General features: G+C 37.9%; 1 long non-coding RNA gene across 1 annotated transcript; it reads right to left on the bottom strand.

The window, feature by feature from the left end:
- Positions 1-11,918: 11,918 nt before the first annotated feature.
- Positions 11,919-16,993, bottom strand: LOC148596169 (uncharacterized). The gene is made up of 3 exons (XR_015913592.1): positions 16,561-16,993; positions 14,439-14,572; positions 11,919-12,039 (listed from the first exon to the last, which is right to left on the bottom strand). It is a non-coding gene; the product is annotated as an uncharacterized LOC148596169 (long non-coding RNA).
- Between the last annotated feature and the right edge of the window lie 5,248 nt (positions 16,994-22,241).

Genomic DNA, 22,241 nt, shown 5'->3' with positions numbered 1-22,241 from the left:
TACCCATTGTAGCTATAGTCACTTATACCACTTTATCAAAGTAACGAGCCATTGAGTGATGCTATTCCCAGGCTCAACTCTACTGGGGAGGGAATGTAGAAAACAAAACTGAAATTCAGACAGAATGGAATTCCTAAGAGTCAGGACAACTAGAATTTATTAATTCATACACTCCAAAGCTTACCAAAAATAATCTTCTTCTTTTAGGTTTCCTCTATAAATCTCACCGTCTTTCATAAAGTCTGTGCATATAGAAAAGACTGCAGCATTTCAGGACAAGCAATAGGCATTGCTTGTGCAAGGCATCTTTATTGGGTTCCTCTTTACACAATCGCAGCTCATGCAAAGGGCCAAAAAAGAAGAATGTTTTACTGTCAGATGACAGTAAGAAGGACTTCCACTTATATCTTAGCTGTTAAACATCAAACCTTTCTGCCTTTTTAATTAAAAGATTTCTTCAGTTAGATGAGCTGATGATAGATAAAAATGAAAAGAAAATTCCTTTTGTATTGTATAATTGTACATCATTTATTAAATACCACATCCTGGGCACTGGAGCTGTAGCTTCTGACAACTGCAGATTTTTTTTACAACAAAACTTGGATTATGAGTTTAGTGGCATAATTCATGTGAGCGAGGGTTGAATTTCTTTCTAGGCTATTGTAGATATTGATGATATCAGTATGAGTCAGGATGATAAACAATACGTATGAAATACTTTGTAAAGTTTAATTAGCCATTGCACAGAAAAAATATGAGTCAATGTTCTTTGTCAAAAAAGCTTGCAAAGAACTCTGCTAATAATACATTTTAATTGTATATTTAGTTGTATATATGCACATATATACTTACACGTATGTATATGTGTATATATACACACACACACACACACACATGCATACACTCTATAGCTATTTTACAAAACCATTACAGGACATTCCAGAGATAGAAAATTCTATCTGCATGTCTCCAAATTATCATTTGGATCTGATTAAAAAAAAAGAAAAACGGAAAAATAGCAACTTTTAATATTCTTGCACTCTATGCTACTCACTGCACACATACAAGTAATCCTTCTGAAGGACGGCTTCAGCGTTTTGTGTGGGTTACCATTCATGTAATGGCACAGGAAGATTTTGGTACTTTATTTTTTTTAGGCCCTGAAAGCATCATTAAAAGGATAACAAGCGCAATGGGTGACATCTTAAGTTCCTTTAAAATACTTCCGCTATTCAAAAATCACAGCTAGACAAATATTATGAGAACTTCATCTAATGCTCAGTTTCATTTTCCAATTACTACTTTTTTGATCAAGGCCATATTCCCCATGGTCACATGTGGTTTGCATTCTAGGAATCCTGTAACAACTTCATTAATCTATTACCAGGCTTCAAAGAATTTCAGTGTTGTAGCATAGTCACGGAACGCGTATTTTAAATTTGTGTTAGAAATCTGAACTTAAGAGTTAAGTTTATTCAGTTGAGAAGCCAAAACATAAGCAGAAAATCTTCCTGAAGAAAGCAGAGTATCAGGTACAAGCAACATTGTGCTCATTAACAACTGTGGACTAAAATGTTGCTCCACAAATTATTTCCTGAACTTATATATTGGAAAAAGATGATCTTTCAGAAATAGATAAAAACGAAATGTCTATTGGATACATAAAATATTAACCCACATCTGTTGATTAAGTAATCTGGAAGATCTTACAGGAATGATAAAACTACTTTATGATGCAAACGACCCTTTCTTAGCTGAAATCTACTTTTGAAGCAAATAGAATCTGTGTTTCCATCCAGTTTTCATGATCAAATATAAAACATATAGAAAAATAAGTATATATTTTATCTGTTTACTTGGAAAATGAAATTTGAAACATTATCTGTAGCATCTTCCCTTCTTTCCCCTTACCTCTCCCTTGCTCCTTGAGGACCAGTGTAGCTCTTTCGACTTCCTGCAAAATGCGTATTTATGCAAAAGCGTTTGCATGTGTGTTATTGTCCAGTAGAGGGTGGTATTTGGTTGTATTTGTAATTTTTTTTTCTGTTTATATTGAACCACTGATAGAATTGAGTGTACTTTGAAATCTCCTTCCACACATTATTTTATTTTAGGCTCATTAGTGTGAAATTCCATTTTAAATAGCACAGCCTATCTCTGAAAACTTCAATGCTAGCACAAATTCTTGCTCAGCTATATTAAGCAGAACACCTAGCAAGTTTAAATTCCAAAGGTCCTTTGCGTCTCCTGACTATATCTTATGATATAAAGGTAACTTCAGGTAATATAGCAGCTGTTCCCTGGGTTTTTCATCAGATTCTCATGAAAATGAGATGCACATCTTGCAAGCTATTTCTGTGAATGTTCAATAAGAAAAAAATCCCTGAAAAACAAAGGAATAAAAATACACTGCATGCAAGATTTAGCAATTTTGCACTTTAAAATAACTTGGGTATCATTGTCTAATTGAATAGCCTCCACCTCCTTGGAAATGAGTATTTTAATTTGTATTTTGCATGTCGGGGGAGGACGAGGGGGAGAGGAGAGGGAGATAGCAGAGGGAGCAGGACTGTGGGCAAACACGTGGAAGAGGAGGTGGCCCTGCCCGGGTCCTTGTCCCCGTCTCCTTGCAGGACACGTCCACCAGTCGATACTTCAGTGACTGCACTGCATAAATGGACCTCGGGCACTTGGTTCCCTCTGGGTGGAAGGGTCAGGAATCACATGGAGAGTCCAGCTGTGGGCCCAGGGACATCCCCAAAGCCACCTGGGCTGGTCCATGGTAATTTCCTGTGGATACAGCTGTCTTGAAGTGCATTTTACCTACCCTCTCCCTGCCAGCACTCAGCATTAGAGGACGAGGGTTATCAGATGATCCAGCTCATGGTTTCCTGCAGGAATAACATGATGTCAGGTCCTCAAGGAGGTTAAGGTCCATCCTTAGTTTGTGGTTAGCACTTCCAGCCACAGGTCATATCTGGAGAAGGAGATAACTTATTCCCTTGACCACCGATCACATTTGCTCATCCACTTCATTTGTTATATATTCAAAGTGTCATGAAGTAAGACTTATCCTGCACAGTGCGTCAGCCTAAGGCTTATTCTACTCTTGGCCTCTTCGTCTTCTACCCAAAATCATCCTTCTGACTCCACTGATAAGAAGAGTTGGAGACTATATTGACCACTTGAGGTTGAACACCCTAGGGAGAAGCAGCAGCTGAATGGGAGCAGCAATGAAGTCAGCAGGGCGATGAGCAGGGCAATCCTGAGGTGTGGGGACAGAGGGACAGTGACCCTATGTTTGAGATCTTGCATGACCAAGGCTTCCAGTCACCTTGAAATTCCAAAAGAACCAGATACCTACAATCTTCTGTTACCTAAAACCCCTCATCTTAGGTATCTGCAATGCTTGACTGAGAGTCAAAACAGCTGTTGCCCACCCTATGGAAAGTTTGGTTTTATTGTGAAAGCCTCCTCCCCATGCTCAAATTTATAATTGTCACTGAACTAGATCGGTAACTTCTATGGGCTACTTATTTATAGATATATAGCAGTCATTCATGCAGAGAATATAACCCGGGCGCACACACGTTAAAACATAAAATAGTTTGCAGTTTTCCTTTACTTTTTGAGAAGATTCTCTTTCATATTTTTCTAGATGACATTCTTTGAAATTCAGACAGTCCAATTTAGTGTGAAACATTTCATTGAGAAGCAACCAAAAATCCCTAGAACTTACTGGACACACCATTATTTGCATTAAGAACGTCTCTTCTTTATGTTAAACAAAACCTGAACTTGTACCTGTTATGGTGCCTTTTTCACAGTTTGCGTTGCAGCTGTTCAGTGCAGTAGGTAAAGGAAAGGTTTTAATTAAAATTGACATTGCTGCGCCTGGTGCTGCTGCTGACAGACCTGTTGAGAAGTAGCAGAAGTGTGGAGGTCCATGGAAGGACTCTGCCCTTCCGTTTGCATCCTGCATGAATGTGCTCTTCAATCTGGCAAGTGAAAATCTCTCTGAAATTCTGCTTTTGATGGAAAGTGACTTTTCTGACAAAAACGCAAAACACCTGAACCAAATATTTCAATTCAAATATTTTTCAATTCAATTCAAATATTCAGCAAAGACAGAATTAAAAATACCCTTAACCTCATCTCTTAAGATTGATGAAAGCATAGCTTAAAACTACATTTTCTTCCCAGTCCATTTTGCACAATCAGCCAGTAAAAAAAAAAAAAAAAAATCCACTTTAAAAGCCCATGGTTGCCACCAGGAGGTAGGACACTGGGCAAAATGACAAGTGGACTAGGTCTATATGAGGACAGGATACCAGATTATGGCCTGAGCCAGCAGCAACATTAGTGCATTTTTATACATTCTTATGCTCTTCATTGTACAGGCAGAAACAGAAAGACAAACCTTGCCTGGAGGGATTTACAGCACATCAGATCAAAAATCCAGAGCTAGCAGAGAAAAAATGAAAGCAGGGAGCACAAAAGAGAAGTTTCGCATTTTCTTTCACATTTTGTGTTTTAAAATTGGACATGCAACCGGCCCAAATCCTCCAGATCTGCTGTTCTCCCCGCCGCCGATCCCGCCAGTTTGGGACCGGTGCTGTGATGTGGAAGCACGTGCGGGCCCACGAGCGCTCCGGAGCGATCCTTAACCTCAGGACACTGCTCAGTCTGCAGCTGCCACGTCCCGTTGTGGTGCCCGGAGCGCGGGGACGGCGAACGAAACCTATGGGGATCCCTGCACGCCCCGCCGAGAGCCTTCCCAGCCTTCAGGATGAAAAGCACCAGATAAATCAGGGGGTTTTTCTTGTTAAGACACTCTTCTTTGTAGATGAAGTGCATAACTGATGAAAGTAGAACAAAATACAAAGGGTGACCACCACTTATTATCACTTCATTACATATTACCTGTGTGACACAAGCATTTCGGGCATCAAGCAGGATCAGAGCTTCACTGTACAAGGTGCTGAACAAATACAAGAGACAGTCTGTCTCCTAAAAACCTTGAAAAGCAGCCGTAAGATGGCAAACAACTACGACCATATGGACATGTAAAGCAGTAGTAGGAAGCAGGAGTCAGTACAGCAGTTCGACATGACGTGAGTTTTGATCTGCTTATGAGTTGAATGGATTCAGGCTACAGTTGATAAGCTTATCTTGAAGTAAGACAGAAGTTCGGCTGCTGAAATTCCTACGGTTTCGCTGTCATTATACAGCTGAAAGTCAAGAACTGTCAAATTACATGAGTAATATCTATCCATATTTAATACAGGGAACTGTTGACAATTGCCTCTCATCCCTCCCTTCAGCGCACGAGCTCCACAAAACAGTTAGGAACGATCAGGCTGAATATAGGCAAATCTGTGGGCACATACCCACACTGCAGATAAGAAACTCCCTGTATCTAAAGTGGAGAAAAAGAACAGATAGCAGCAAACACAAAAAACTAGAGATAATTCTTCCTGGACCACAGCAAGGAAAAATGCTGGATATTGTGCTGACACTACTGACATTACAAATACTACGAGGCTAAGGATAATGCAGACTAGACTTTTTTTTCCCCCGCCCTGCTTAGAAACAATCACATTATATCTTCTTATAAGATATGAGAAAGATTGTTATCTGGCATAATGAAAACCAAATGACGGGCAGATAAACCCAGTAGCTGTTTATAAAGTCTTGTACGGTATTCTCAATGGTGTACAGATAAGGAAATCACATAATTGAAATGGCTACAAACAGCATTAAAAAGGCACATAAGAAGAAAATAAGGAGATCAAATGCAAAATGCAGACAAATTCTGGGTTGAAGATGGAGGAGTTCTTGTGTAGCAGGTTGATTTCTCATGGGACCTGAGCGCCTACCTCTGGGCATGTGTTGTCCCAGCCCATGGACTCCCTGGTGCCGTTTGGGGTCCCCTAAGAGCCTCATCCCTCTAGGGCTCCCTGGCTTGGCAGGGGAGACACCCCAGCTCTGTCGCGTGTTGTAAACTCGTTGCCCTTTAGAGTCTTCAAGGATATCTCTGCTTGTGCATCTCCAGAAAGAGGATATGGGAGGCACAAACTGCTTCTTACCGTCCTCTTCAGAATACTGGAAAAACCCAGTCTTCTTTCCTGTCTAAATACATCCAGTAAACAAATGCTTTCTTACGTAAAGAGACCTACACGTTTTGAGGGCAAGATTAGAACCCACCATTCCACCCATCTCAACACCCTTTCTGAAAATAAGGGCCTCTGTACAAGTAGTCAGATTTTCAGAGGGATTAAGCACATAGAGATCATGTGGCTTTCCAGGGAATTCAGAATCTAACATTTGAAAATGTTGAGTTGAGCATTTTAAATATATATGTGTGTGTATATATATATATAGTAGGAAAATCTCAGGATAACTATTGTAACAGCAATTACAACCTTTCTCTGAGTTGCTTCAGGGCCCAGTGCCTTTCTCTTAGGGTGAGACAGCCACAAAAGGTACCAAAATTAGGAGGAAGGCCTTTTCATGGTATATACACTAATTACGCTTGTTTTCATTTATTCTTTTCCAAAGAGCAGCAATGTGTATTTTCTTAGCTTTCTCAAGTATAGATTCACCAGAAAAACATTTCTAACCATAGGTAGCAAAGCGGCATAAGAGTATTTCTGCTTTGAAGCAGATTTAAACTGTAAATTCATTGTTAGGGTGAGATTTGCTAGAGTTATCAGATCTCATAGCCTAACACAAACCTAAGCAGGAGAACCTGTGTTGCATATTGCAGTGCAACACTTCAAAGGAGCTGTAATTCAGGTCAAAGTGGAAGTCCTTACACTGCAATAATCTTCTTTCATTAGAGAACAAAAAAGAATTCAGCTGGACAAATGAGCAAAAATCAGGAGAAACTTGAACAAACATCTCAAGCATTAATCATTTATATGGAAAGAGGAAGGAAATCATCAAAATAATTGAGCAATTGCAGACAAATATCACAATGCCTTGTATTGCCAAAAACTCATCATTGGAAATGTATACGTCTGATTTCCAAGTTATTAATGAAACAAAAAGGCATCTACAATGGATAAATAATACATCATATGGAATTCACACAGTCTATTTATAATAGAGATCAGTGACACCTATCAACTCATATTAAATCACATCATGCATATTTTGCCTAGTCTGCACTTTGTCAATCTCTGTTTCCTATTTCATTGCTGTAGTAGTTGCATTTAACGAAAAAGTAACATACAGACCAGTTGAAAGCAAGTCATTTAAAAAAATCTGAGGAAAAAAAAAAAGATCAGTGAAGATCAGCTATATTTATATACATTAATGTTAATAAGACTGTATCACCTTTTACAGACTTTAATGAGTGAGTTCTGATGTTACAGCCGTACAGTAAGTGTTTTGCCTACAGACCGGCAAATCACAATTCCATGATGAATCAAGGTCATACAGTGAGTCAATGGCAAGTTTGGACCAGAATAAAAGTATCCCACTTTGCAGGCTGTAAAAACTGAATTATCTTTCATTCCTGACCTCTGTGCTAGTGAAAAATAGGGGATTAAGTGGGTTCTTTAAATAAGTAATTTATTTATCAGTTCTTACAAACATCACCATTAAAACATAACTTGGGTTTGGAAACCCAAATATGCTTCAAAAATAACATAAATAAGTTATTTTGCAGAAGAATTATTTACCATAAGGAGAGGTAGAAATTTATAAATCAGTTCAGAGATCTGTAGGGAAAAAAGTTATTAGTTACATCATCAGAAATGGGGTCTAAGAAAGCTCAAAAACCTGGATTTTGCATGCAGCTTTTAAAATATAATTAGTGATCTAACATAAATAGACGTCACTGGCTGTAGTAATGTCTGTGGCAAATAAATAACAGTCAAACACAATAAAACTCCCTGTAATGTACTCTGTTGTAATATTGATGGCAGCATATGGCAAACATCTGACAGCTGTTAAACAGATGTGGCAATTAGCAAACCTTATGGTCATGCTGTTAAGATTATTATGCAACACGTTCTCCAGTAAAATTAGATGACTTCCTACTTTCTGTAGCTTTACACATGTGGAGTGCTAGTCTAATGTCCCATTTAGGCAATATCGTTAGCTAATGTCTCCTAACCCATATTTTTTTAGTTGATGCCTCATAGAAGATTTAGAGAAATCCAGAATTTAAACAAGAACAATATCAATTCAGCTGTGTAGCAGATACTTCAATTATAATAGCTAATGGACAAATTGAGAGATAAAAAGACTTTTCTATCATGTTGAAATTCAATGAACAGTTTTCAATTAGGCTCTGAGTATAAAAGGGAGAAAAGAAAGATACTTTTCCTTGATGTTAACATTGCAGGAAAAGATGAGAGTAACTTTGCTTTTTCATTATACAGAAGAGGTGCATATAATGATGCATATTTAAATTATAAATCAGGTCACTATCTGCCAAATGAAAGCAATATCAATTAGAGCTAAGGTGGATCAGGCTTTAAAACTCCTTACATTTAATGACAAAAGTATGACTGTTACCCTCACCCAGCCAACAAAGGGATAATTTAAGGCAGTAAGAAATCAAAGAGTGATGTCACAAAAATAAGCCCTCACAGCTTTTTGGATAGTATTATTATAATTAATAGACTTCCAATGACTTTTTTGCAGGTTATGGGCTTTCACAAAAGCATTTATTGCAGGCATAAAATATAAAACTCTAAAGAGTGGGTTTGACTAAGGTTGACTGGAGGGTCCTTAGCCTTTCTACTACAGTAATTCCTGTAAAATAATAGTTTCATTTATAGGCTCAATTTATAATGTTGAATTTATGCCAGTTCATCTGATATCAATCATGATAATAGCATGATCTATTGTATGTCACTTGTGCTAATGCAAATTAAATATCATTACATTACAAAAAAGCCTTATGTTAAAATAACATTAAGTGTGTAAGTTTAACCCAAAAAAAATTAAGGATGAATTAACAATTTGGGGTGAGCTTATACATGGATAATAAATATAAAACCATGCATATCTTATATGTAACATATATATGTGCTGAGAAAGGAAAAGTTAAGCAAAACATAACACTGATTAAGGCTTGAACAGAAAGTTTAACATTTGAGTTTTTTCTGCTTTCTGTGGATTTAAAGTATAGTAGCTACCGGTCTACTTAATTTCTTTTTAACCATTGTGGTTTTCAGTCCCTGTTTTTGACACAGAACTGGCTGAATCACAGTTTGAAAAACTTTAGAACTGCAAATATAGCCCTTTAAATACCCATGTTTTTGTAAAATATGTATTTACACATTCATAGATGATACACATTGGGATTTAAAACTATCCATCTGCATGTCCTTTGAAATTATTTATTGGTACAGCCTGATAATGTAATTCTGAGACTAAAGTGCACCCAAGGATTTTTCAGAGCACTGTCAAAGAATTGTTTTCTTCTTTTTGTTACTTTAAAAATTTGAATGACACTAAAGCCTATCTTCATTGTTACTCACAGAAGCAGCATGACATCCTAACCAGATTAATTAAAATACATTTCCATCTTTTCATAATTGCAGGATATTTTCCAAACAAAAGTTTGGAGATGTGAAATATTTTTGAAAAGAGTCATGTTAAAATTTCTGTACAGTTTTAGGGACACCAGGAATGTCTATCGACTTCATCTCTGTGAATGTAAAACATTGTATATACAGATTAAAACAAACCTAGCAAGGACCAAATCTAGCATGGGTTGTTTACATTTTCTTCTGAAAATGAGGAGTGAGGTCACTCCACACGGAAGTGTTTTTTTAATGATTTGTTTTGGCTTTGTAACTTCTGCAAATCCTACTATGGTTCTTGGTGAGAGATTCAAAATGGGGATTCTCATTATAAAGATATTTATAGTGACAAAGTATTGCCCATCAGATTATAGCAGGATCTATAGCATTTTGTACTGTTGCTCCAGCAAGACTCCTGCAGACGTTACTGTTATTTCTCTTGTTTAACTATAATGTTGGAGTGCTTTGCAATCATTACTATCCTCACCTGCTCCTCACAGCCTCTCATGACATGAGCCAGTACTATTGCTTACATCTTCTGCTGGGGAAAGGAAGCACAGAAACCAGTATGCCACGTAGCACTTGGCATTTGGGTTCTGCATCTCTGGGCAATACTTCTTCTAATGACCACGTTTTGCTGTGTTTACGGGCGCCAAAATCAAACTCAGAAGATCAAGCCTGGGAAGAGACCTTGTGCACCTTTGGTGACACAACAGACTGTTCTCAAAAGCTACAGTCATTATTTCACATTTTTCCTCCTTCAAATACAACATTGCTTGGTTCAGAAGCAGAACTGACACTTCTCACCATTCATTACAACAGATGTTAGAGATATTCTTAATGTTGGAAGGAAATACAAACCTCCTAATGGAGATCTTGGCAGCTAAGTGAAAAGAAAATAGATTGTTTTAAAATATATTTATAGGCCCTTTAACATATATATGCTCTGGCAGTGATTTCAGAGTTTAAAAAGTCTATTATTAAATTTGGTTTAAAATCTCTGTTTACAAAGTCTCGTATGCTTCTTTAGTTACCCACTTCTCATAATAAAGTGCTGGGCTTTCAATTGCATTTGAACATACATTCGCCCACTTTCACATATGTTTAAAAATTTTTTATCCAAAGTTTATTTTAACTTATTGCTCACGCTGAATTTAACTTGTTGCCACAAGATGAAGCCAAGTATTTAACAGCTATCACAAAGTATTAGATAAGTAGATGTATTTATACATGAATAAGTTAAAAGTCTGCCTGCCCAGGACATAATGATTCTTCAGATAATAATGCAATCAGTAAGTGACAGACACACGTAACCTTGCCAGTGGTATGTACATCTGCTTAACTTTATGTAAGTGCGCAAATTAAACACGTAGTAACATCTGATGGGTTGGGAATACTGTTGTGAAGAAACATTTATTCCATTTCTGCTCAATGCAAGGAGCTTCAATTGGAGAGTTACAAAATAAACAAAGTACAAGGTCTTCCTCGCAGCTTTCTAGCATCAAGTACTGGTTGATGGTAGGCACAAGAAATTTGGACTACCACCCTGATTCCAGATGGAAATTCTGCTGTGGTAACATTCCAAAATGATACTTAGAAAATGCAAAGTTTCTGAGGTGCCTTCATTTCTGTCATCAGTTGACACACTGAAGCAAACCCTTCTAAACATGTCCTGTACTTTCCAAGCATTATTCAATTTGCAAACAATTTATTAGGTGAATTTAAGCCCTTTTTTCTGTTTGTGGGTTGTCCCTGAGCACTTTTTAATTTTCTTTTTGAAATTATTCCCTGAGCACTTTCCATGAATAATTTTTAGGACTGGATTCTCCTCAATGCTAGACTGCTCAAATCCGACTGCAGCTGCATGCGGCAGGTCTGGGATTTTGCATGTTCCTCATACACCTCCACGAAGGGTGAGAAGACACAGCAGAACTTCATTATACCTAATTCAGTACCACAGAGGACTCTAATGACTCCAAACTTGCAATGTAACCCAGGATACTGAATATTGTGAACCTTATGAATATTAGGAAGCAGTAAATGACCAGTTGAGTGAATACTCCAGGGTAGCGCTAGGAATCCTGCCTGAGGAAAAGTCCTGTGCTGAGCCTGCAAATTGATGCAAACAGCTGATGAGGGTGTTTATCCTGAAATATAAGCAGAGTGCATCCTTTGCAAAAACCTCCATGAAATGCTGCGTACAAAAATCAGGGCCTAAGATACTGAAAATGCCAAGAAACGTAACGATAGCCACCCGACAATGCTCTTTTCTTTTTGAATGCAGGATCAGAAATACAGTTTGAAGCAGCCCATGGAAAACTCAGAGGTAGCACCAAATGGGAAACTGTCCGAGACACTTGAGAGTTCAGATAATTTTTTCAGATTTGATATTTTGTTGGTGGAAGCTGCATCTGCATTCAGTTAATGCCATTCATTGGGAAATCGGAACAGAAAGAAGATGGAATGGAAAAGAGCAGCATCAAAAGTGCCAGCACTGGGAAGAGATAAAACCAAATCAGTATTCAAATTACATGCATGTCTCAATTTTGCTTTGTTATTGTGTCACTATTTTGAAAAGCCCAAATTATGCTCATAAAAACTTAAGCTATACATACATATGTATGAAAGTATTCAGCTTGAGCAGGGTTGAGACAGACAAATCTGGTAGTAGGTTTCTTTTCAGGTTGTAAGAAGCAAATAATAATCAAGAGTAGTTGAGTTGTGTGAGATATTGGATTCCTGGAACCACCTCCTTTGTACCATTCTTCTCCAAGATACACAAAAGAACATGAACACATCTCACTCTCCCATCTGGGGAAGATACTGGCATTGAACTCAATGCATGGGACCTTGTTAGCAAGTCCGTTAAAATCCTGTTACAATAATTTTTGCTTGCCCACTGTACATAACACACATACCTCAGGAGATGGAATAGTTCATTTAGGAAAGCCTTTACAAATGAAAAGTTACATGCTTTTTGTTGTAAGCTTATAATGGATGTTTTGTAAGGTAGGATATAAACCTCTTCTCATGTTACCTTGTATCTCTAGGCTCTATTGGGTGCCACTCTCTCAAATCTGCAGCCTCAAGTTGCCATCTCCTCACACCATCCTCCCATCCTCAACCTGGAACTTGAGTGGCATTACCAGGGATTTAACAAACCTCCGTAGATCTGGCATGTCTAATCAGTGTCAATTTATTTAAGGCTATAAAGTTAGTAACCATGGATTCAACACTGTCATATTTATTCAGTTAGAAGGTATTTTAGAGAACATATGCCTTAAAAAGAATTGAACAATCTTCACATATATACATGTGTTCATCTTACCTGACACGTAATCATCTTCCAAATGGAGATGTTTCTTTAGACAAGTTGAAGAACCTCCTTCCATGCCAGAAGACTCTCTTGCTGTTTAACTTTTCCTTGTTCTGTTCTCAGGATCTTAAATGTACAAACCCGTTGTATCACCTCATCTTGAAAGAATGTTATTCACTCGTAATTATCCAAGGATTTGCCACTAGAGTGCTTATCTGGAGAGTACTACTTCGTTATATATGTTTATTCTTCAGATAGTTTCCATTTCCATTTAATCTTTGTGATTTTACTAGAAACTCTTTAAATATACCATGACTTCTGAGTGATCAGGTCAAAGTCTGTACTTATAAATTAGCTACAAATCAGTCCTCACAATATAATTACCTATCAATTCTATGTCTGTCACAGAGACTACCTAGGATTTCTTGGAATGCAGTATTTACTTTGTCTTTATTACGTATAGGACTTTTGCCTGGTACAACTTCTGCCATGAGTAACATTTTTATATATTTTTGTTTTATTTTTGTGTGCTGGTATCTAGGAGACTGAGTCACAGATCAAGATCCCACTGCGCCGTATGAGCACAGATCACACAGACAGTGCCTGCCCCAGAGAGCTATATTTTAGAGGAGATTTTATAAAAATAGGATTAAAGCTTACCAAAAGGCCCGAGAAGGCAGCCCATTTATACACCTTCAGTAATTACATTTCAGCAACACGCTCTTGAGATGTATGTTTGAATTGCAGAACTTTCTCATGGTGATTGAAAACGAGGGAAGAGACATTTGCATCGTCTCCTCCAAATATCTCACCTTTGAATACAAAGTGCAACGATATAATAAAATAATAATAATAATATTTAGTATTTCCATAGCTCTTTGCAGCTTCCAGTGGCTGTAAAACATTAGCTGATTAATCCTCACAGCAGCTCAGTGAGTAAGGCAAGTTACTGCTCCCATGTTTGTCTTCCTGACAAGGCAAAACTGTGAACCCCTACAGTGCATCAGCCAGGGCCTTCTCCATAGTCAAATAGATATTGCCTTAGAGGACTTTTTATTTAAAAAAAAAAAAATCGGATAAGAAAAAATGATGTAAGCATACGCTATAGAAAATCAAATAAGAGACGAGTATGAATTGAGATGACTGGAAATAATAGATCAGTGATACCCATGTAACCAAAAACTAGAAGCCTGGGGATCTGTATGACTGAAGGGGAGGAGGACAGCAGGAAGAGCAGAAAAGGGCTGTCAGGCATGAGGATAACGTTACCAAGCCCCATGCTCTGGATTTCCCAGTAAAGGAGTAAATCATACAGTTTGACATTAGATCAGTACAATTTGCTGGTATCTTAACACAAAACTGCACATGGAAGGAGTGTGCTTGCAACCTAGTATATGACACTACGTCATATACTAAGGTTAGCACCTTAGTGCACCAAATCACCAGTTCGGCAGGTATCTAAATTATGATGCCTCTGCTGTTTACCAATTCAAAATGGCCAGATAATTTAACTTGTATTTGAGTTACCCCCTTTAATCTCCTTTAACAAAACCAAAATGCTATGCCATTTCCCATACATGATGGGTAAAATAGTTCACAGCTTCTCAGGCTTCTTTTTCTTCCCTTTGGAAGATCTATTTCTGTAGAAACCTCCAAGAGAAATTGCCCAGTGTTTGAAGGCTGGGTTGAGGTCAGTGTGAGGGCTTAGCTTCTAGTTTATAAAATTTAAAGAAAATCAGAAATTTATAAAACCAGTAACAAGTTTATTAAATACATATATTTGACTGCTTTCACTAACTTTCATAAGTGAATTGTCCTAGACTGCAGCCCCCACTTTTGATCAGAGACTTACAGTATAAATATTAAATAACAACAACTATAATAAAAATGGGTAACATAGCTCCACCTCTTCCTTCACAAAAATTTTATTTCCCTAAATGATAGCAAAGTAGCCCCAATTTTAACTGCCTCTGCCTCAATCTTCTGCATATTTCTTAGAAAGATTAGAATATTCTCCCCCATTCTGTGATGAATTAACTGTGCTTGGTCATATTTTTTGAGGGGGGCAGGGGGAATTACCATATCACTCTATGCACAAGAGATCAAATGTATGATTAAAAATATTTATAATACTGATGTGGAAAAGAATGATATGTTAAACAGATAAGCATATAATAATGCATGTCTCACCCATAAAATTTAATTTATCCCTTGGGCAGGGCATAAACTTTGCTCAAGAACAACATGTTTTCCATCTATAGATTGCAGAGCTAAACTGCTTAATTTTACAGCAAATTGATCACTGCTGTAATATTTCAGGAGCAAAATGATCCTCAACAGTCAGTTCAGTTTCAAAAGGCAAAATTTATAGTTCTGCTTCTGATTTAGTGATAAGGTTTTTTAACATATTGGGCATTTCATCACTTTCTATCAGGAGTCAGCGTTGCACCAACAAAGAAATATTTTTTGAAATCAACAACAACAACAATAATAAAAAAAGGGACATAAATAATAAACTACCAACTGACAGAAGAGTTTAATATTCCCTTCAGACCGGTAGGAAATTACTCAGGTTCCTGTCCTTGTAAACATGTGTCCTGGCCTATATAGGAGATGTGCTGCACTGCTATGTGGCTGGAGTGCACTGGCTCCAGAGCCTCACTACTTTCCTGAGTGCTAGAGAAACTATTTCATTTATTTTCCCAAGTGGCTAAACTTCATTTTACCCAATGCAAATAAAATTTAGTACATCTAAAGTTATTTGACACTTTTGATATGTTTAAAATAAATGTAGAGAGATTTAATGATGTGAAAGTTCATGACTCAGTAAAGATTGCTCCCTAGCTGGGGTCTTAGGATAGACACCTATAAAATCAAATTATTATAATCACAGGAGTTATGAGAAAAAAGTAGGCCCTGCTGAGCTCTATTCACTGAGTTTTTGCATTCATTATACTCCTTCTAGTTATGAAACAAAGGGACGAGGTAGGCTGAAATCTCAATAGGTTTTATCAAGTAATTCTTTGCAGCAGCATTTTATGATTACTACAGTGAATTTTTAGAAAACCAATTCACATGCCAAGAGAAGAGGAAAAAGACATGACTTCTTAGTTACCTCAGTGCAGGAGTAAGTGCTCACTTCTGAACAATGATCCTACAATTAGGAATGCTCAGAACTAGCTAAATAAAAAGTAAACGTTAGAATCGTATTTATTAGGCTTACCCAGAAGCTACCACTGCAATAAGTTATTGTGAGCAATGTCTGACATAAAGGTGTTCTGCATGCTTTTAGGGTCAGGTTTTTAAAAGGGACAAGTATGTCTAAAAATCCTTCTTAAACATTCATATATTCCCCATCCATTTCAGTACCTAATCAGCAATACTGTGTGATTATATTTTGGTGAGTGGCACACATTTACACAGAGGAGAATATGTATATGGCTGTTTTATAACCAAGAAGATTATTTCCCAGAGCTGCTATTGCCTTTTTGCATATATCTGCACACTGACCTGGGACACTGAATGGAGACACAATAATTAGGTCATTTACTTGGGCCTGATATTTCTTTTGAGCCTTACTCTGCACACAGTGCAATAGCATATTTTTCATGTTTGCACTTTACAATAAAAAAAAAAAAAGGAAAAGATCAAATGCCAACATTTTTGCAAGAAAAATAATAATTATGAGTGCATATTCACCTGTAATTATTCACAAGGGCAGCTTAGATCATGGAGATGTCTAAATCCCTGGCAGAAGCTCACAGCTGGCAACGCAGACACTTTGGCCACACTCTACACGGCTCAGTGGGATCGTGCTGAGAACAGGAGGCTGAGCCCACGGGCTCCCTTTAAAAACAGAGGCAAAGGCTTCAGCTGCAGGCTGATATCATTTAAATGCACATGTTCTTCTTCAATCAGTTACATCATTAGTTGACCAAGCATATAATATTCCCATGTTTCTACTAATAAGCATATATCCAGACAAGATATTTAGAAATAGACTCCATAGCTCCACTTGTGCAATTTTATTATGAATACTGGATTAAAAAAAAAAATCTGTTAGCCTAATATTTCCAACTCTTTCTAAAGCTCAAAATCCAAGTTTTACAGGATATACACAGGAGATTTCTAATGGAAGAATGCACCAGAGGATGTCAATCTTCTTTTAATTACAGACTTAACTATAGGAAATCCTTTACCAATCACTTTCAATTAAAGAAGAACTGCCTGTGGACAATTTAGTGGATTTGTTTTACTTTGCAATGTCTTTCTCAGGTGGTATCACATAAAAGCCCCTCTTCAGGTGTCAGGTTTTGCAGTAGTGCTTAAGGTCCCTTCAGCTCTCTCAGAGCTGGTTGCTTTATAAATCCACAGTAAGATGTTTCAGTGTGAATTAGCTTAAAATATGGCTGTATTCAAATTAACTCCATGCCCATGATCAGAATTGCCCATCTGCAAGTGACCTTACAACAAAACACAGATACATTTGTGCTCATAACCATGTACTGCAATGATACCTCCCCGTGATTGTCCAACTGATCGTTTTAGGGAATGTTTGTGTGCATAGTGACTGCATCTCTACCCAAATCTCAAAGAGAAAGTCAGGTGAAACTGCTGCATATGGAGGCCACATTTTGAAACAGAAAATATTTAGCAAGTCCAGGCTCTTATGAGGATGGGTTTACGTGTGCTTACTAGGTGCATGAATCTTAAGTAAACCTTTCAGTGAACTACTCCATTTTGAAAGTGCAGGGAAATCCCAAATCTAATTTCACGTAGCCTAAACCCTTGCATCCCAGTATGTTTTCAGTGTCTCTGCTGCAGCAGCGCTGAGTATGAGGTTACCTCTCCCTTCCTTTTCCCTCTTTCTTTTTATGTGCTTCTCGGCTTCAGCAGTGCCCTCCTGCTGCATTTCAGACTGCAGGCGCTCTTGCTATGAACTGCTCTCTGTCTATATTCCTATTATTATTCTCTCTAAACTTTCTTTGTTACCTGCTCTGTCTCCTATTATTTCTACTGTGTCATCAAAACCTGACTCCGTACAGTCTGCCAATTAGCCTTTGTCTGTCAGCACATTCATCAGCATCCCGAAGAGTGATGGCAAATGGCAGAGCATGGAAGTGCTATTTGATATGCAGCTGTGTGTCCTTGCACACAGGCATGCCATTACTGATAAAGTAGTAGGATGTGGTTCAGCTTTCCTAGAGACAAAACTTTTGGTAAGAACCAGATGCAATTAGCAATACATGAAATGGCATGAGTTACAAAAGAAGCAAAGGCAATGCTTCAAAATTAGCAGGTAAGTGCACAGAACTTTTTCTGCACTTAAAATCGACTGTTGTGAATATGGACCGCCTATGTATGCAATGGAAAAATACCTGACATCGATATTTCCAGGAAACAAAGAGAATTAACAGTGTAATCTGATATTACATACCTGCAAGTGAGTAATGCAAATAAAGCTGCTTCTGTACTCGTTACCGGGAAAATAATATGACTTTGGTATAAATCACGCATTGCATTCTTTTGTGAAAATATATAAGTATGCATTATTCAAAATTCAAATATTAATGATCACATAAATATTCCATGATCTTGGCTATTACTTTCAGAACAAACATTTTAATTTTAAGATGTCATATTTGTAAAAGCTGTATTTTGAGTAAGAAAGAGAGAGAGAAAGAGAGGGAGTCAGACCCTTTTAAAGGTGTCTCAGTGTCTTGCCATGGTATCTTAGCTTAGCAAATACATGGCACATTTAAATTTCTTTTAGTTCTACAGTGCTCTCCTGCTTAAACATTTACAATGCTACTATTGAAAAAAAAAAGTGTAGGAAAGCAAATGCATAAATGTTTGTTCCAATGAACTGTGGATGTCTAAAAGTGCATGCCAATAGGCAGGATGAGATTTATGAGTTTGGGCTTTAGAGCAAACTTTAATGATATGTACAGTCAGAGCAGTGGGATTATGAGTAGCCTAAAAAAGTATCACTTGTTCTTTATTGAGAGACGTTTCCAAATTAATCAGAAAGGAGAACAAAATAATAAATCATAAAATTTTGAGCATAAATGAGAGTTTTGACTTGTCTAGACAATCTGGATCAGATTTTTAAAGGCAAAGTAAGAGAAAACTGTATTCATGCCAAAAGTCAGCTTTTGTATATGCAAATGGATAGTTATTACAAATGTTGCAAGTGGATTTCCAGATATTTCAAAATCAGCCTGCCAGATCGGAATGAGCTAGATTTTCCGACTACTCAACACACACCCATCGGAGCCAGATTCTCAGGAGAGCTCAGCCGCGATATCACCATGGGGTGGGATCAATGAAACACTGAACAAACTGGCTCTTACTTATTACTTAACTAGAAATCAAACGCCTATGGAAATGTAGTGTCATGATGCACGTGGAATCTTCTCTTCATGGTCCTTCTTCCTAGGTCTTTTGGGATAAAGTGAGGTCATAGGGCTGCACAATGGAGGGAAGTCCGGAGCTCCACAAGCTACAGAGCTGTATTTTGGTTGCTGGCTGAATTTCCAAAGAAATAGTTTTCCTTATCTCACCTTTCTTTGCCACACATAGGCTATTTGAGTTTTTCACCATTTTTGCTTACAGTTGTAATATCTATGCAGAGAATATGTGTACATTATGTCACATGCCAGCGAGCACACTTCTATTTCTCCAGCTTTCCTGACACCATAAAAAGGAAACGGGACAGGGTTAAAGTTTTCGCTTGGATCAAGAGACAGGGAATCCTGCTCATTTTTCCTGTGGATCCTGGACCACCTAGAACTGAGATGAAGCAACCTGCCCTAGCCAAAAGCCTGGTGAAGGATAAACATTCCAGAGAAGGACAAGCTGAAGTGAGAAAGGAGCCGGTCTGAAGAGCACCTGCAGAGATGGATTTCCTGGACAGTCCATTTGTGTTCAGCGCTCCGGCTGGGAACGCTCAGGCCCAAGCAATTCACGTGTGATTCAATATGGTCTAAATGTCACTTGTTACTTAAGTAGATTTCATTTCTTTTTGACTGATTTTCATTAAAAGAGCTCAACTCCCATCTCGGTGCTAATTTAGACGTCTATCCTGAGGCCATGGAAGATGAGTAGAGGTGTAGGCCCTGTGTCAGAGCTGGATCCCACCAGCCAGCACTGCGTTGCCTACAATAGCGAGAGGTTCTGGCCGGAGTTTCTTAGCCAACAAACAGATCCAGGCGCAAAGTTTGGGTAGAAACCTGCCCCAGCTGGCAGCTGATCAGCAAAATTAAGAAATGCTGCATGTATTTGTTCTACAGAGAAACACTGGTTAGCGTTCTCTATAAAATAATTCAACAGCATGCTGATAGCTTATTGCCTAACGCTACCGCTGCTCAGCCCAGACCTCAGGCTTGCGGGTGATTTTTCAGCAGGTCTCCCTTCTTGTTCATGCTGCTCGCATCCCAAACTGCTGCTGACCAAATGGTGCTCAACGGGGTCACCCTTGGAGAGGGCAATTCATTTTCCTTCTAATTACTGCTCTGTTTGCAGAGCCTGGGTGGGTTTGCTACAGGCAGTTTATCTGCAGGTTCAATAAAACCACTCAAAGCCACTGAAGAAGCAACCGGGAGAGGATGGGGAGACAAGTCCAGGTGTGAGCAGCTGCTTTTAACTGACTCACAAGGTTGGCGTTCGCATTAGAGTTGCTGCAATCTGCTCGCTCTGCTAAAACTGGTCGCAGAAATTGGAACCACGAGGACATTTCTCACAATATTTCAGCCTCAAATGCCAGGAACTTCCAGGCAGCGGCTGCTGCTGGGGGTTTTTAAGCACGTTCCTGTCCGAAGCAGGAAATCAAGCCCTTCCACATGCAAATCCAGCTCAAAATCTAATTTTCTGGGGTGGGTTTTCGTCTTGTCACTTGAACCTGACTCATTTATAAATTTAGAAGTATTTGAGAATGAATGTCAGGTTTTGACCCTTCCCATGTCTCCTGTAATTTTGACAGTCTTGGCTTCTTTCACACTAGACTGATAGGATATGTCATTTTTCCTCTGCAGCGGGAGGTATACAGTTCCACGTTACATTTTACCTTTACATTTGCATCTCCTGTAATTCCTTCTGATACATTTCACCGCATGATCTTCAGATAGGATTTGTATTTGCTCTTGGGCTCTTTCCACTGTCCTACATATGTCAGTAATTTTTTTGCAGAGTCAGACCGTCTTCCCTGAAGAATTTTCTATTGTCATCACTTCTGAGCCCCACTACGGTTCCTGCCCCTGTTAATTCCCTTGAAAAAAAATGCCATTATGTGTCACCAGCGTGTCTGTGCTGCACTGGCTATCTGTCATGAGCTGCTTAGAGCTAGGTAGTCCAAGTGCCTTGGCACACAATATAAAACACATTTTCTAGACTTAAAAATCTTATAACTACTTGGGGATAGGTCATGTACATAACTAGAAATATTAAAATCTTAATTTGCCATTATCTAGTTATTTGTGTTCTTCTGTGGTGATATTCTTTGTCAAGCATTTGTAAGTACTAACCATGAAATACAGTATCTATTATTTCCTTTATTCCTCAAAATATGTACATGCATTTTGCATTCTTTATACATTTCTATGCACCTGCTTTTCAGCCTAGAATTGTAATGCAGTACATTATAGAAGAGAGATTTTCATAGATACAAATGGGAATTAAGTGTCCAATTCAATTGGCTTTTAATTGGAGTTGAGCAACTACAAAGCCTTTGAAGAAGTCTCCTATACAGATCCCCTTAATTTACCCTGAATCTGTTTGTTGATGAAAATCCTAACTCCTACTCAGCAATAGGTAAAGGTTTCTTTTTTATTCCAGTATCCATGTTATCATTCATTAAACACTCAAGGAATTCTGCCTTAGTAATGCTCACATCTGGATGAGAAATGGCATTAAAAATTACATAGAATTAAAAAAAATACATTTTTGGGGAGGAAATTAAACATTTCTCTCCGATTAGAAAATAAATTTTTACATATTTCATTCAAATGTTTAATTGCTTCTGTTGAAAATTTACCCCTTTAGTAGTGGAAACAGACAATATTTTACTTTACTTTTTAACGAATTCTCCAAATGATACTTGTACATATTATATACACCTCAATAAAAAATCAAACCATCTATTAAAAATACCTGTAATCCTGTAAAAGACCTGTAATCTTCTCTGTACGTGTATAAATATTATCTATGTTTAAAAACATAGATATTTCCATATCTCTATTTCCTGACAGAAACAAAATATTTTAACATCTTCCTTCATTTTCTTCTGAAATCATTCCTGTGTCATGGCTTTATTCAAGGACACAGCTTCACGTTTACTTTCATTCCTATTAAACTGGTGCTTGTTGTAGTGGTGTAGCTGTTGG

This window comes from Tinamus guttatus, unplaced genomic scaffold (assembly GCF_059628265.1).
Source record: "Tinamus guttatus ecotype Peru unplaced genomic scaffold, ASM5962826v1 Tinamus_guttatus_pri_ptg000027l, whole genome shotgun sequence".
NCBI lineage: Eukaryota > Metazoa > Chordata > Aves > Tinamiformes > Tinamidae > Tinamus > Tinamus guttatus.
The sequence above is the reverse complement of the archived record's forward strand: the minus strand, read 5'-3'. Positions and strand labels throughout refer to the sequence as shown.